The 16,162-nt window shown below is 38.4% G+C and overlaps 1 protein-coding gene and 1 long non-coding RNA gene across 7 annotated transcripts in view; one reads left to right on the top strand and one right to left on the bottom strand.

Moving 5' to 3' along the window:
* The first annotated feature begins 2,796 nt into the window (after positions 1 to 2,796).
* HAPLN1 (hyaluronan and proteoglycan link protein 1) overlaps positions 2,797 to 16,162 on the top strand; it is an 81,338-nt gene continuing 67,972 nt past the window's right edge. The window contains exon 1 of one of the 2 annotated variants that reach the window (XM_063664953.1): positions 2,797 to 3,395. The gene's annotated coding sequence lies outside the window, so the exon portion shown is untranslated. The remainder of the gene's footprint in view (positions 3,396 to 16,162) is intronic. The other variant, XM_054488253.2, reaches the window with a different exon arrangement.
* On the bottom strand, positions 6,280 to 14,108 carry LOC129036717 (uncharacterized). 5 transcript variants are annotated; one of them, XR_008502628.2, is made up of 5 exons: positions 13,698 to 14,108; positions 12,649 to 12,818; positions 11,116 to 11,313; positions 9,461 to 9,653; positions 6,280 to 6,822 (listed from the first exon to the last, which is right to left on the bottom strand). It is a non-coding gene; the product is annotated as an uncharacterized LOC129036717 (long non-coding RNA). The 5 variants fall into 5 exon arrangements; XR_008502629.2 differs by having other exon boundaries at positions 12,649 to 12,815; XR_010126334.1 differs by lacking the exon at positions 11,116 to 11,313.

Below are 16,162 nucleotides of genomic sequence, written 5' to 3'. Positions count from 1 at the left end.
GTTGGCCACATGTGATTGGCCAAAGCTCAGTGTTGGCACAAGAGTAGGCTACAGTCTGTTTACATTTCCATTTAGGTTATAGTTCACAATATACAGACAAATCTTTAGGCCAAACTTAAAATATGTAAGAAGACAGCTTTAGGCTAAACTTGATTTAACAAAGGAAAGATTTGAATTTCTACATGACTTACTAATGTTAATAAATACAGGAAATCTTCAAATACAGAATACTTTTTTGATGCGGTTTTCTTTGAGAAGATATTTTGGTCTTCAAAAATTATTTTTACAATTTATGTCTTTGTAAAATATTTAGTCATGAAAATAGAGTTGTATTTATTGCTGCATTTACTTGATTTGATTTTTTACTATGGCTTCTTATAATGCCTGTGCCCTGATGAAAAATTATAAGGTCTAATCAAAGTAATGTATGCCTCCATAAAGCACAATTTGGCTGAACATTAATTAACTGAACATAAAAATCTTTTTTAAAGACTCTTAAAGCTAATTCCAATGTAAATTTTAAATAACTGGAAAATCATGTGAACCCCAAAACAAATGGAAAAATGTATATAACGTCAATTAAATTAAGCCTGAATAACACTTCAAACACACACTATTGATAGGTTAAATATTTGTGATTAAAAAGACTGGGGATCTTTAACAAAGACTAGTAAGGAGGCAATGGGGAAGGGAAGGCTGGAAATAGGGGAGGACCAGGAGGCACAGGATGACTCAGAGGTAAGTACCTGTCATTATTTCTGGAAGTCTATCTCAATGGTTGTGGCTATACCTGAAATTGAAAAAAAATCTAGTGTAGCTCACCATGGTGTGACTAAGTTGCAAAATAGATTGTCTTGGGTTGTTAATAAACAATTTTAGAAGAGAATACATTAAATTCTCTTAATGCTGTGCCGGAATAAGTGTATAGAGCAGACCACAAAATAGGGGAACAAGTGCCAGCCATGAGCCAGCTGATTTGATTCACGCTCCAGGCAATCGCCAGAAATTAGGTTGTTAAGCTGAGGGAACAAGATCGGTATTTAAACTGTCTTTATATGATATCATAGCCACACACCACCAGCCTCACTACCTTTATGGTGCTTTAATATAAAAATTGGATATTTGTTTATAAGTCTAATTCGTTTATGTTCTTTAAAATACACACCACCCTGAACGTTTACAAGAAATATGAATAGCATAAAAACCCTTTGCATAGTTGAAAAGTCGAGATGTATCTTATTTTTATTGGCAGTTAATGTAGAGGCCTATATAACAGCTGCCTCAATAGCCACTAGATTAGGGACATAAAACTGCAAAACCTGTTCTCTGTGCGGGAGGGGAAACAGAAAAATAAGAGAAGCGCCCTCACCCAGGTTTTGGAATTCCAAGAAAGGTGTTGAACGCCTGATGAAGAATTCATTTTGAATGTAACTATCTTCATTTAGGGAGGGTGTGTGAGTGTTCGGTTTGTCTTTGAAATGAAACCTTTCCAAGAGGCACGTGTTGATTTACCAAAGACAGAATGGCAAGGGGGAGCCCAGAGGCAAGAACTGGTGAAATCTCTCAGAAGACGCAAGAAGCAGCCTTTTTTTCCCCTGCAATCTCTCCCGCCTCTCTCCAGAGTCCAGGAGGAGGCAGTCTCCGTGGCTTAGGCTTTATCTTTAAGACAATAGCGCCGCTCGCCGCCACCCGCGCGACTCGGATCCGGCATCCCGGCGGCCGCACCCCGCGCGCTGGCTCATCTGCCCACCGGCCACCTGCACTGCCGGCCAGAGCCCCTGTCCCGGCGGCTTCCCCAGCAGCTTGGCTGCCTCTCAGGTCCTCCCGTCCCACCGGCACCTCCAGGACGCCCTGGACCCGCCCATCCTCCTGCCCCACTAGCTCATCGACTAACGACTCCCTCAGTCCCTACGGCCCACGGAACCCTCTCCCCCACCGGCGCCACAGCCCGAGCGGCGGCGGCGGCCCTGAGAAGCCCGCAGTCCCGCCCGCGCCGCGCCGCCGGGGCCGGAGGTTGGAGCGGGGAGCACGGCCGCGAATCCCCGCACGTCCCCAGCGCCCGGCGCCACCGGGCCCAGCTCGCTGCAACTCGGGGACGGCCTGCGTCTCGCCTCCACCCTGGCCGCGGGCCCCTCGGGCTTGTTTGCTTGTCCTCAGTCCCAGGGCCAGCCCTGCTCCCTCCTCCCGGCTGCTCCAACAGCCGTTTGCTTCCTGCGGTGTGTTTCTTTTTTCCCCTTCCTAGACTCCATCAAAAGTGGCTCTGTTATTGAAATATGAAGCCATTTCCTCTCCAAAACCCTTGGTTACTCAAGGCGGGAATCAATGGACCTATATACTCTCCCAGGAGTTATAAATAAATGTCTATTTGTTCAGGAGGCGTTTTCCCGCGTGTCCCAGCATCTTCCCCAGTGGTTATTTCAGGGGTGTGTGTGTGTGTGTGTGCGCGCGCGCGCGCCCTGTGCCCATCTGGTTCTAATCCTGGGTATGGATCCACAACCCAACCCCACCCATCCCGTCTCCCCCTCGCATTCCTCATTCTATAAATAAATCCAGGTTCTTTGAGCTCTGTCATCCAAGGATACAATAGCAGTTGTTTGTTAAGAGAAATTTAAACTCAACACCAATACTGAGTCCAGTAAACCAGAAAATATGCTTCTGGTGATTTGGGTGGAAGGCCATCTCCAGTTTAGGAAGCTTTATGTACCGCTATCATCATTGTCTGTTATCTTGATCTTCTTTGGGGAGGGGAAGGCGGGAAAGAGAGGACCTCTCCGACCCTTGGATTTTTCTTTTAAGGAGAGGCTAATGAAACAAAGCGCAAACTGACTGTCCTGAGGAGTCTGCTCACACCGCTGCCACGCAGATCATTCCACAGACCCCTTGTCCCATCCCCTCTGGACATACCCAGGAGTGATGAGGGTTCGGGTTCGGGAGATGTGGTGTGGTGGGGGCTTGTGTGCTGTAGCTGCCGGCTTTCCTAAACCCCAGAGCGGGATACTCGGGATCTGAGCAGAGGGGAAAGTCATCTAAGAGGCTGCTGCTTTACAAGGTCTGGGCACAGAGCTGCCCCTCCCTTCCTCCCTGAAGTTTGCATGAAGTGCACGTTAGGCTGTAATTAGGGGATTTGGGAGGAGAACTTTCCTGGTGACGCTTTGCTTTTCTTCTGCTCTTGGTGAGAAAGTGCCTCCTTCTTCCCAGGATCAGGACCTCTGCCATCCAGCGCCACAAAGAGACATTCTGCACACACACTCACACACACACACACACACACACACTTTCACACTTGCCCAGAGACAAACTTAAGGTGAGGAGAAAGAGCGCTAGCTTCACTTCATCTCCAGCTTCCAGCTTAAGCAGAACTTGAGAGCGTCCGAACTCCTGGATTTCAGGACAAGGTAAAACTTGCACACTGTTTCCCCCTCTTTTGGTTATACCTTTGTGCCTTTAAGATTTCAGAGGGCAATACACATGTAATGTATATATACATTAAACAAATTTTATTCTTTTCTTTTGAATTTAGTTTTCATTTGAATTTAATATGACACCTCAACTTTTAAAAAAGTTTCATATTGTCGGATAAAATATTTCACTACAATAAACAGGCTCAGTCTAGAATTGGAGAAAGAATTAACTCTAGTATCCTAGCTTCTGCTAGTGCTACTGTAAATCTGGTAGGGTCACGATTTCCAAGTGGTGACTTTTCTATCTGTATTTCAACAACCATTTTTATAGCACCTGAGATGAAAAAAGGATAGTATAGGCTGAAGGGAAAGGTGAGGAATGGGAATGTCCAGCCAGGCTTATGAATTTTGTTTTAGAGAATATATAGGGTTATGTGAAAAAGAAAGTTACTTTAGGCATAGGTAATACCTGTTAGATTAATAATCTTAGACATGTTGCCATTGTTGGCCCAGGCTTCCTTCTCCAGCTAATTATGAAATTAAGATCATAGAATGATGATGCATTTCATATACACAATGATGTTGATGGATAATTTGAATGCACTGAAGAGAATTTATAGTCATAATTAAGATTACTGTTAAAAGTTGCTTAAAGAAATTATTTGTATGTTGAGACTGTTCACCACCAAAAACAAACCTAAACTTGTTTGGGCTTCGATTAAGTAGTTTTCTTCCATTGAATGTGACTGTTGTGTTCAAAATAAGATGGCTTATTAATTTGAGAATAAGTTGCTTTATTTTCATTTATCACTGGAAAAATACACACAGTGGCCAGTACATTTGGGAATTTTTAGGGTGGAAAGTGTTCCTGTACATGTTCCAGTGTGATGTCATAAAATCAAACATACTGGCTGGCTTCTTGGAAGCTAATAGTTCTTAAGAAATTAAGGCTGTGGATTAATTTCTAAATGAATGTAATATTTATTCATTACAATTGTAGTTTCTGTTAACTATTTCTATGTGATTATTTCTGTGTACTAAATTTGCAGAGATTTTATACACATTTCAGTCATTTCAGTATTTTAATGGAATGGGAATATTTTTCTATCAAAAGTATATCATAGTAGTTATCTTTGGAGAATTTTTAATGTGATATGATTCATAATTCTTATATCAGTTAACAAATTCCATTTACTTACAAAAATGAAAGTTTCCCTTCCATTCAGTAAAATATAATGTATACCAAAGGACTCTTCAGATATCAGCTTTAGTCTTTAGTCACTCTTATACCACCCATTTTAAAAAATTTAATTGTTTCAGCTAAGAAATGAATTTATATTTTTGTTGATGACCTCTTCCACTAAATTGGAAACAGCTTAAAAACAGAACTAGATAAGAAGTAATTTTGCTTAAGGCTAATTAAATGAACAAGAGATAACCAACAACCTCAACACACCACTGGTCTACAGGAGGAATGTACCCAGAGGCCAGTATTCTCGACAGGAATGCCTGATGGGCCTGGGCTTTCTATGAGAAACAAGAAGGTGGGGAAACATTATGTTCTTATTTATAAAATGAGCCATTTATTTTCAGCAAGGCCCTGTCTCTCAGAGGAATGACTGACACTGTAATTTAGAAGTACTGAAGAGACTTTCACAGAGAAGAATCAATTCATTATATCCCTAGTGGTTTCACTTCCTTTTCCTTCCTTTGGGAGCAAGTAACACATCCAGGATAAATACATTCAGAGTACGCAGAAAGATACTTTATGAGTAAACGGTCTACTAAACAATCCTGCCTTTTTAGCATCTTAGGTGTGGAATATTGATATTTTCTGAACAGTTGAAGAAGTCCTTTGAATCTTAAGGTAGCAATGCACTTCATCTTTGTAAAGACGAACAAAAGTTTTATTCAGAAAATGACTCCCTTCCTTAGAAAATACTAGTTTTCTTTTTGACTTCTTTTTGCCCCATGCACATTTTATTTTTCAGATTGCATTTTTAAGATAATGATATCTCACCAGTTAAAATTCTGACGAAATACCAGGCAAATTTGAAAATAATTTTGATAGTGCTTCAAATTAATTTTCTGACATCCTGCAGCCATGATTAGTAACCATAGTACTTAGTCTATGTCATTTAAGTGTACTTAGCCTGTCATTTAAAGGTAACAAAATGCTGTTGGAAGAAGTAGGAAAGGATGGAAACCTGAATATACTTAGGATTTTAATCAATAGTGTTTAAGGAGGATTAGAGGAAACAGCTGGTTAAACAATTATTAGGAGTAGAGAGGACGAGGCGGTATAAATTAATAATGCATCTCTTTATTTACACTATGAATGGGAGGGTCTGTGGCGGTTAACTGTGTGAAGCATGGTCCCTGTGTGCCACCTAGTGGATAAGTCAAAGAAGGCTTTCTTACCGGCTTAAAATACTCTGACTCCCTTGGTTGACGTTTGTTGAACATTAACTACACGCCAGACATTGGGATAGGTGCTCAGGGTAGAAAATAAAGCAAGTGATGTTTATATAAGTTAAAAATTAAGGTACAACTAAACAGTTTATGAAATCCCTAGTGGTTGTATATAAGATCACTTTACTCTTTATTGGATACTTTACCATTAACTTTCTGCCTCCACAAGGATATAGCTTAATAACTGCAACTCACTTCTAATATAGGATTTGTTTTAGACAGACAGATCATGAAATTGTTCAAGGACTGTTGGAAAGAGTTTGACCATCTTAAATCACTGTTCCTCAAATAGAAATAAATTTCTGTAAGGTTTAATGTTACTGAATTTAGTTGGGTAAATAACTACTAGCTTAAAAGGTTACCACACAGCTGCACATTTTGTTTCATATTCTTTGATTTTTTTATTAAATTGGAAAGGATAGTAGTACAAGTTGTTTTTGAGTAATGAGGTCTATTTTATAAAATATTGCTCTCAAACACTAATAATTAGCATGTAAAACAGCTTCATCTATACTTGTTGTTCACTTGGAGTTTTGAAGCAGGAACCTGGCTTCCATGAAGTTGATCTAATAGAAAAAAAATTCTAGACAAAAACAATTACATGGAAAACCACCACTTGAAGGAAGCATTAAGATACCATAGAAGATTAGTCCATTTGAGTATTGCACTGAGAGCTTTAAAAACCTTTTCTTTAAAAGATATACGAATTATTACCCCAATTGGCTCTTTGCAAGTTATGTGACAATTACAACAGTGATCAGGACAGTCAGCATTAATCAATACAAGTTGTGAAATTCATCTAGGAAGGCAAAATGCCTCAGTAGAAAAAAATGATGAATTTGTTACTTGGGGAACTTTGTAGGTGTAATCCAAAAATAGAGTTAGGCCTGCTGTTGTAGAATGGAAGTTTCCTCTTTAGAAGAGTTTGGTTTTTGTATGGCAGGGAAACCTACACAGTGAAAGAAGGAGACCCGCTCATTAAGTTGTTTTTCATTAATATCACAAAATTATAACCTGTGTTGATTGGAGGTACTGTTTGGAATTAGCACCATCAATTATATAAAATAAAGCAGATTATCTTAATTTTTATTTCCAATAGATCATTATCTACCAGGAAAAAAACACATTCTGTTAATAATTTCATTGGATCATCCTTGTGATTTAGAATGAATTGCATACTCATTCTAGTGAGAGAGCTAGTGAGAGACTGCCTAAAAGTCAGAGGTCCTTAAAGTAGAAGTTTAATCATAACTTTTCTAGTATTTTTTTTTTTTTCCTGAGAGGAGTCTTGCTGTCACCCAGGCTGGAGTACAATGGTGTGATCTTGGCTCACTGCAACCACCACTCCCCAGGTTCAAGCGATTCCCCTGCCTCAGCCTCTCGAGTAGCTGGGACTACAAGCATGTGTCACCATGCCCGGCTAATTTCTGTATTTTTAGTAGAGACAAGGTTTCACCATGTTGGCCAGGTTGGTCTCGAATTCCTGACCTCAAGTGATCCACCCGCCTCGGCCTTCCAAAGTACTGGGATTACAAGCATGAGCCACCATGCTTAGCCTTCTTTTAAAGTTTTCTGCCATGTTACAAGAAGTTTTAATGATTTCGGATGACTTAAGGATACTAGACAAGAACAAACTCTACAAGAGAAAACCAGCCAAGCTCTCTGAAATGGTCTGATGCTTATAGTTATATTGCCTTTGCTCCACATAATAACTTCTCCCACTGATAGAGACATGGAAGGAGATAGCTGGTATTAATAGTTTTTAGCTATATGTCTCAGAGATAGCCAGAATTTAAGTATCAAATGTTGCTGACTATTTTGAGACTTCACTGATTGTTTTACGGCTTAACAAGGGTGACACCTGAGATCAGGGTATTGCTACAAGACCAGGAGACTATTTACAAAACAAAAAGAAAAATTCAGAGTAAAACTAACTTGCAAAACTTACTAAAGTTAAAGGGCTGGTTCTCAATCTGTTCAAGACAACAGAAATTTTCCCTTCTGTCCAATCTAACATCCAAAAAGAACACAATTTACTCTATTGGTTACTACATTCCAATTACTATAATATCCAATTAAATTAAATAATATTCAAATTATGTTTATGGTAAGTCTAGATTTCCCTAAGCCTTTCACAAAGTCTTATGGATAATCCTTGGTTTTGTCTTCATTCATACTCTGTGATTTTTTTTTTTCAATTTTACTCTGCTCTGAATTTGGAGGATCACCTCATTTGATCATTCATTTGTTCATTTGTTTATTCAACAAAAATGTATTGAGCACTGGCTATTTACCAGGCACTGTGCTAGTTCCATGTGATCCCCCTCACTTTACACTATGAAAATCCATTCTAAAATAATCAGAAAGTCAAAACTGTTGTCATAAACCCAAAATGTTACAAGGTCCTGAAGTGTACTTTGAGTAACAAAAATAACCAAAAAGTTCTGGCCTCACAGTTTTGGTATTAAGAAAATTTTGAGCATGCATTTTTAAGAATTATTTTTCCTTGTGTGCAAATGCTGAGCTGAGTGGATAACAGCTTTGTTTCTTGGCTGTGTGGACACAGATGGGCCTGGAATGGCAGCTCTGACACTCCAAAACCCCAGGAGGCCTAGGGATCCAATAATATGTCTGCTTGGATGGACAGGAAACACAAAAATGCATTTGCACAGAATTGTTGTCCACCAGTTTGAAACTAAAATTCAGATTAAGCAAGAATGATTTAGTGCTTACCATTTGCACCAGGCAGGCACCACTCTAGGTGTTGCACAGTAATCGGCTCAAGGAGTTCACAAACCAGTGGAGGAGACAGATGGATACGCATCATGAATCACTAGTAAAATTTGCCAAGTAGGTGAAATTTGCCTTCCTAATTTCCTGGCTCCCTTTCTTTGCATTTACCCAAGCCTTCTAACCCCTCTATCTCATAAACCGAGACTCCTGCTCTCTACCCCTGCATCCCAGAGGATCTGATAGTTCTCTGGTTTATTGATTTCTTGACTACACTTAATTGTGAATGGGGTTCACTCATGCATTACACTTAAGTGTGAATGAGTTTCACTCATGCATTTACAATTTAAGTCCTTTATTTCTTTAAAGTAAACGTTTTGTTTTCTGTGAAAAGAATTTAAAACATCTGGGAGCCTTCCCATCCTTACACCAAAGGGTGTAATTAAGCCTGATTCAATCCCCCAAGGTCTTCAGTCTCTCAGTTATCCCCACTCCCTGTGTGAGAACAGACGGATTCCCTCAAGGCCTGTTTCCAGAAATTTGAAGGACCATGTTAACTACTGGCTCCTTTCAGCTGAGCCTGATCAACCTGTTCTTCCACCTCCCCTAGCACTTTAGCAAGACAGATCTTTCTTCCCTTTGCCCCAAGGGGCATCCAACATCCATCCTGTTTTAACATTCCTGTTCACTTTGCCTTAATATCTGCTCTAGATCCCCTCAGCCCTTCATGACAGTGCTTCAACTGTGGCCCATGGACAGGTAGCGCATCCATAGCTTCTTAAGTTCTACAGTTTCGAGCCCTTATTCCACCCCAAATATCCAGGTTTAGTGGGGGGGAGCAGTGAGAATCCACATACTTGGTCCAAAAATTCCTCAAAGTCATGGAGATGAAAAAGGAATATGCATAGGAGAAGCATAGGAATCAGCCATCATGTTGAAAGTATGGGTCAAAGCCAACATCTTCTAAATATATTTGCTCAGGTATCTAAGTACAGCAAAATTGGTTTCAGAGACATTTCAGCGTTGATGCCGTTCATAGCTTCTGGAAAGCTATGAAAAAAAGAAAATAGTGAAAATCTGATTTGGCTTTATAAAAGTGACATGAGTCAGAGTCATTTGTTTAAATATCTTCTCAGTGTATGTTTAATTAGCATACAGCATAATCATAGCCATATTTTGTTAAGTATTTCATTAATTCATGTAGGTTTTTTTTTATTATACCCCATTAGATTATGCTACCATCGTTTGGTGCTCTTGTAAGCTATTCTTCTGGTCTTACAACATAAAGATGTGCTCAGAGCTTATTAAATTTCTAGGACTGATGACCCCGATTTAGAGAGGTGATTTCCTTTACTGCCTTTCCAGTAGCCTAGAGGAGAGGGGTCATTAGCCTGCATTATGAATGCCTGACATCCTGTTGCCGCTGTTGGTGTCCAGCACAGTGCTGAACATGGGGCTTCAGCGGTGTCCTGACTTTCTATCCCAAGTGCCTATATTTCAGATGTCTGAATATCTCCAAACCCAAACCATTCCCCAGCTCTGTTTCTGTTTCCTTATCTCTTCTTACCCATCAATGTTGTTAAATTTATAAACTCTTTTAAGATGTAAATGATAATCACTACAGTATAAAATTAATCATGTAAATAAAATTAATTGTTAATCTCAGTAAATCTCTAAGGAAAGCAAGACTGGAGGTGGAAAACCCATTTAGAGGTCATCGAAACAGTGTAGGCATGACTGAATGGGATGCATTGACTGGATGTGGACGAGAAGTCTGAGATAGTGTGACTGTTTTAAGGATGGATGATTACATGAGGAGGGATGCAATTGACTAAAATTAGGAATATAGGAAGAATAGAAGTTTCTGGGAGAAAATGATTAGTCTAATTTAGGAAGAAGTGCCAACAGGACAGCCAAAAACTCATAGGAGTTGAATGCACATTTCTTAAGTACATGGGAGAAGTCATGGCTGGAAATGGAGATTTGGAAGACTCTGGCATTAAAATGGTAGTTGAAAATCATCTGGAAGAGAGAAGGGATCGATCATCCCAGGGATATACTAAGGGAGAAGCAGTTAACCAAGAACTGAAACCCAGGGAAGAATTAGTAAGAATGAGTTTTGACATGATTTATGCATGAATTTAACTTTTTATTTTATTAACTATAAATATCCACTGAGTTGGATAACAGCAATGCTTATTAATCCTTACATCTCACAGTCCTAGTCAGTCCTCTGCATATAGAAGGTGCCAGACATGTTTGTTGAATTAAAGGAAATTAAAATGGTATTTCCGTGCCTTGATGCTCTAATGACAGATTTTCATAATGATAACCCTGAGTAAGACCCCAAAATGTCTAGATTATAGTTGTTTATTACATTTTGTCCAATACGGAACTAACTTTAAATATATGTTGCTGCATTTTGTTGTTTAAAAATCAGTAATCAATGTGTGGTGTAGATGGTAATTCACCAGAGTACTTGATTAACCGTAGCCCATGTTGTTTAGCTTACCATATAAATGAGTTTGCAACAGAATGCAGACTAATTCAAGTCTATTTATAGTTCGTTTTCTAGTTCCTTGATTCTGAGACTTCTAAATCTTAGGTCAGATTTGTAGTCCATAATCCTGGATTTCTCTGGACTTCTCAGCAACTTCCTTTTTTTTTTTTTTTTTTGGTCCAGCTTCTCCTCCCACCCCTTATAGGACTGCTAGATAAAATACAAAAAAAAAAAAAAAAAAAAAAAAAAAAAAATTCAATCATTGAATAACTTTAAGTATGCCCCCAATATTTCATGGGACATATTTAAACCAAAAAAAATTCTTGTTTTTCTAAAGTTCAATTTTAACTGGGTATTCTGTATTTTTTTTTAAACTAAACCTGGCAACCCTATCCCCTACTTAAAGTTACTGTAACTAGAATATGCCAAATAAAAATTTTTTCATGAAATTTCTGAACATTCTCCTTCTACAGGTCAATGAAAAAAGTCACAGATTTTATTTTACTAGCGAGATAAATATATTAAAAAGATGATCTAAATAAAATTTTTGATCTAAAATATACTAATCAAGATGCAAACTTACAAAGCATTTATAACTATGACATTATATACATTATGTGCTAATAATTATCCTGAGAATGCCATCAATGTGTATTCATGATCATGTTTTTTATTCTAGCTAAAATATTTTAAAATAATGTACATATTAGAAAATTAAACTTTTTATATGCTCCATTTTCAAGTCAGCAATAACAATAAAACAAAATAATCATTTTTAAATTAAGGACCATACATTCAGAAAAATATATATATAATGTACAACAGGTATAAATTCTAACTGCAGAATACCTGAAAGGATCTTGACCCTTGTTAATTACGTGTTATATTGTGCTTGTGCTGCCACCTTGTGACACTTTGAGGTATTACCCAATGTAAAAGTCCAGCTTGTCATTTGGCCAATGTTAACATGATTCCTCATCCTTACATGACTAATATTTTCACTTTACCTAAATTGCTGTATAATTTAATACAGAGAAAGTAACTTCAAGTATGTAATGCAAATATTTTCTGAGTCTGTATGCAAATTAGTATATCATTCTTGAGTCAATCACTAAATTATAATTTATTCAGTACTGTCTGAATTTATGTTTTATGGATAAATTTAGTTGTGTCTGTATGTATGTTCAGTTTACTTGACCTTTCAATCTGAATTTCCCATAGCTTCATGAACTTAACATTTCCAGAATTGAACTCATTATTTTCCTTTCACCAAGCCTAGTTCGTGTCATCTCTCTTTATATATATCAATACAATAAAATGTGTTAGTCAAACCAGAACACTTTTAAGAGTCAAAGGGGATGGCTTACTAATCATGATAACAAAAAAGGCATAAACAAAGACCGTCCCAAGGAAACTAGTCACTTACGTATAATTTCAAAATAATTATAGTACCAATCACCCAAACTAGAAAATTTGTTGTTCTCAACTACAGGTCCAGGGCAGTGAACTGGAATCTGTATCTCAGATTTTCTTCATTCCTCCTACCTATTCATTCCCTTTCATCTTCACTTCTTTCTTTGTTGTCCATCATGCTTGCCAGCATTCTCCATGTCCTTGTTCTGTTGTTTGCAAAGGGATCCAAAAAACAAAATCTTTTTTCATGATGAATCTAACTGCCGCCGTCCTCCACACTTGCTGCAATTTTCTGGGAACTGCTAAGAAAAGTAAATATCACCCTGCATAATGGGACAACTTTAGAACTTTATGGTATTTGATGTCAGCTGTATCTTTCATGCTTTATGGCAGTTCTACCATATTTCTTAAAAGTCTATTGTTTCTTGAGCTCCCTGTAGCAGATGCGCAAGCCTGTCTAATTCACATGGAAAATAGAAGCCACCTGTCTTGCCTAAAACTAGCCTCTGGTCTGTACCCCCAATACATTATCTCTTTTTTCCTTTTTGTAGAATAATATCTTTTTAAATCTCCTTTACCTCGAAGAGCCCAGTGTGGATGTTGCCCCCGAGCTCTGGATCTCATTTCCTCCAGTTTTCTTGGATACATCTCTGTTTATCAGATCTATTCTCTCGTATTATCAACCTCTCCCACTCTGGTTATTTTTCTTTTTTTTCTTTTTTGAGACGGAACCTCTCTCTGTCGCCCAGGCTGGAGTGCCATGGCATGATCAAGGTTCATTGAAACCTCTGCCTCGTGGGCTCGAGCAGTTTTCCTGTCTCACCCTCCAGAGTAGCTGGGACTACAGGCGCCTGCCACCACACCTGGCTAATTTTTGTATTTTTAGTAGAGACAGGGTTTTGCCATGTTGGTCAGGCTGGTCTCGAAATCCTGACCTCAGGCCATCCACCCGCCTCTGCTTCCCGAAATGCTGGGATTACAGACATGAGGCACCGCCCTCAGCCTATTTTTCTTATTGGCATTTCATCACAGTCAAATCTTCTTTGTCTTAAAAACATAAACCTTTTCTAATGTCACGTATCTTCTATCAATCTTTCTCCTTTTCATGAGAGCCACTTTTTTTTCCTGAACTACCTATGTTCACTGTCTATCCCCTCACCCCCATCCTCTCCTCAACTTACTGTAATGAGCTTTCTCCCACAGCTACTCCATTGAAATGCTCCTCAGCAGGGTCAACAATTACTTTTTTTCAGTGCTTTCTTCGTGGCATTTTAATACTGGTGACCATGTTCCTTTCACAACAATACCCTGGGCTTTGTGATGTCATTCTTTCCTAGATTTCAGGCTTCTATGGTTAATCTATCTCAGTCTCCATTTCAGGCTTCTAAAGAGAAGTCTACTGGCCTCTTGGCTGTTTGTATTCCAATGACTTCTGCCCAAGATGCTTGTCCCCACCCTACATATTCTCCTTATACATTTCCATCTACGTCCATGCATCACGCTGCACTCAGCTATGTGCTGGCGACTCCCACATCTTTAGATCTATCCAGTGAGTGTCTAAACCACCTCCACTAGCACATCTCACAAACATGTCAAATTCCACAAGTCCATAATGAACTCTTTTTCTTTCTCCTGAATTTGAACCACCCCAATTTTATCTAGTTCAGTAAATAGCACCATTTTCTCTCCACTCAGTTTTCAAAAACAGGAACATAGGAGTCATCCTATGGATTCTGTCTCATAAATATCTATCTCCATTAGTATAAATCCTGCCCTTCATTATCATCCTCTCTTACTGAATTCTTGCAAACCTCACCTATCAGTCTCTATGTCTCCCATCTTGTTAGTTTTTAATTTATTCCCTCACACTGAAGCTAGAGTCACTGTTCTAAAGTGTAAATATGAAAATATTTCCCCACTTAAAGCACTTCAATGTCTTTTCATTGCTGTGACAATTAGGTCCAAATTATTTTAAGTGATTTGCAAGGTTCTTAGTGACCTGGCTTGAGCTCTTAGCTGGAAAGCAGCCTCATCTAAACTTACCCAATACAGTATGTTCACTATCTGGGCGATGGGATCAATGGAAGCCCAAACCTCAGCATCATGCAGCGTACCCTTGCAACAAACCTGCACATGCACTCCCTGAATCTAAAATAAAAATGAAAATTTTGTAAAATAAATAAATTAATTAAATAAAATTACCCAATATACTAGCTGACAGGATTCAATGACCGAAAAAGCCAAGATAGTAAAACAGAAAATAGAAATAGACCAATAGGAGATGTAAATATTAGACTTCTCAGACACAGGCTTTATGTGATTAATATGCTTAAGAAATTAGACTGTTTTTAGGAAAGCATTTTGTCTTTTATTTACTGTGTAAAAAGAACATTTGCCCAATATGAAAATAAGTTAGGCAATACAGAAAAATACAAGCACACTACTTACACATTTAGTTAGTTGAATTCCAGATATCTCTGTGAGTTTAGAGAAATACATGGCTAGAAAAATAAACTGGGCTGAGCACGGTGGCTCACACCTATAATCCCAGCACTTTGGGAGGTCTGGAGTTCAAGACCAGCCTGACCAACATGGTGAAAACCCGTCTCTGCTAAAAATACAAAATAAAAAATTATCAGGGCATGGTGGCACATGCCTGTAGTCCCAGCTACTCAGGAGACTGAGGCAGGAAAACAGCTTGAACCTTGGAGGGAAGGTTGCAGTGAGCTGAGATCACGCCACTGCACTCCAGCCTGGGTGACAGAGACTGTGTCTCAAAAAAAAAGAAAACAAAAAGAAAAGAAAAGACAAAAGATAAACTGATAATTTTAGATATTTTATAGAAATATTTTCATACTCCTCCTGCTGTTTCAAAGTATAAATATTTTTAATGTAGCAGAAGGAAGAGTATCTACTATGTAAGTAAAATACTTATTCTAATTTAGAATCCTTTTTTTTTTAACTTTTAGGTTAGGGGATACATGCAAAAGTTTGTGATATAGGTACTGGTGTCATGGGGGTTAGTTGTACAGATTATTTCATCATCCACATATTAAGCCTAGTACCTAATAGTTACTTTTTCTGCTCTTTTCCCTCTTCCCAACCTCTACCCTCAACTAGACACCATTGTCTATTGTTCCCTTCTTATAGTTCATGAGTTCTCACCATTTAGCTCCTACTTATAAGTGAGAACATATAGTATTTGGTTTTCTTTTCCTGTGTTAGTTTGCTAAGGATGATGGCCTCCAGCTCCATCCATATTCCCACAGAAGACATGATCTTGTTCTTTTTTATGGCTGCATAGTATTCCATGGTGTATATGTATCCCATTTTCTTTATTTAGTCTGTCATTAATGGACATTTAGGTTGATTTCATGTCTTTGCTATTGTCAATAGAGCTGCAATGAATATACGTGTGCATGTATCTTTATGGTAGAATGATTTATATTCCTCTGAGTATATACCCAGTACTGGGATTGCTGGATGGAATGGTAGTTCTTCTTTAGCTCTCTGAGGAGTCATCATACTTCTTTCCACAATGTTTGAACTAACTTACATTCCCGCCAACAGTGTATAAGTGTTCCCTTTCCTCCACAACCACACCAGCATCTGTTATTTTCTGACTTCTTAATTATAGACATTCTGA

This window comes from Pongo pygmaeus, chromosome 4, assembly GCF_028885625.2.
Source record: "Pongo pygmaeus isolate AG05252 chromosome 4, NHGRI_mPonPyg2-v2.0_pri, whole genome shotgun sequence".
Lineage (NCBI taxonomy): Eukaryota > Metazoa > Chordata > Mammalia > Primates > Hominidae > Pongo > Pongo pygmaeus.
Note: the sequence above shows the minus strand (reverse complement) of the source record. Positions and strands in the feature narration are given on the sequence as shown.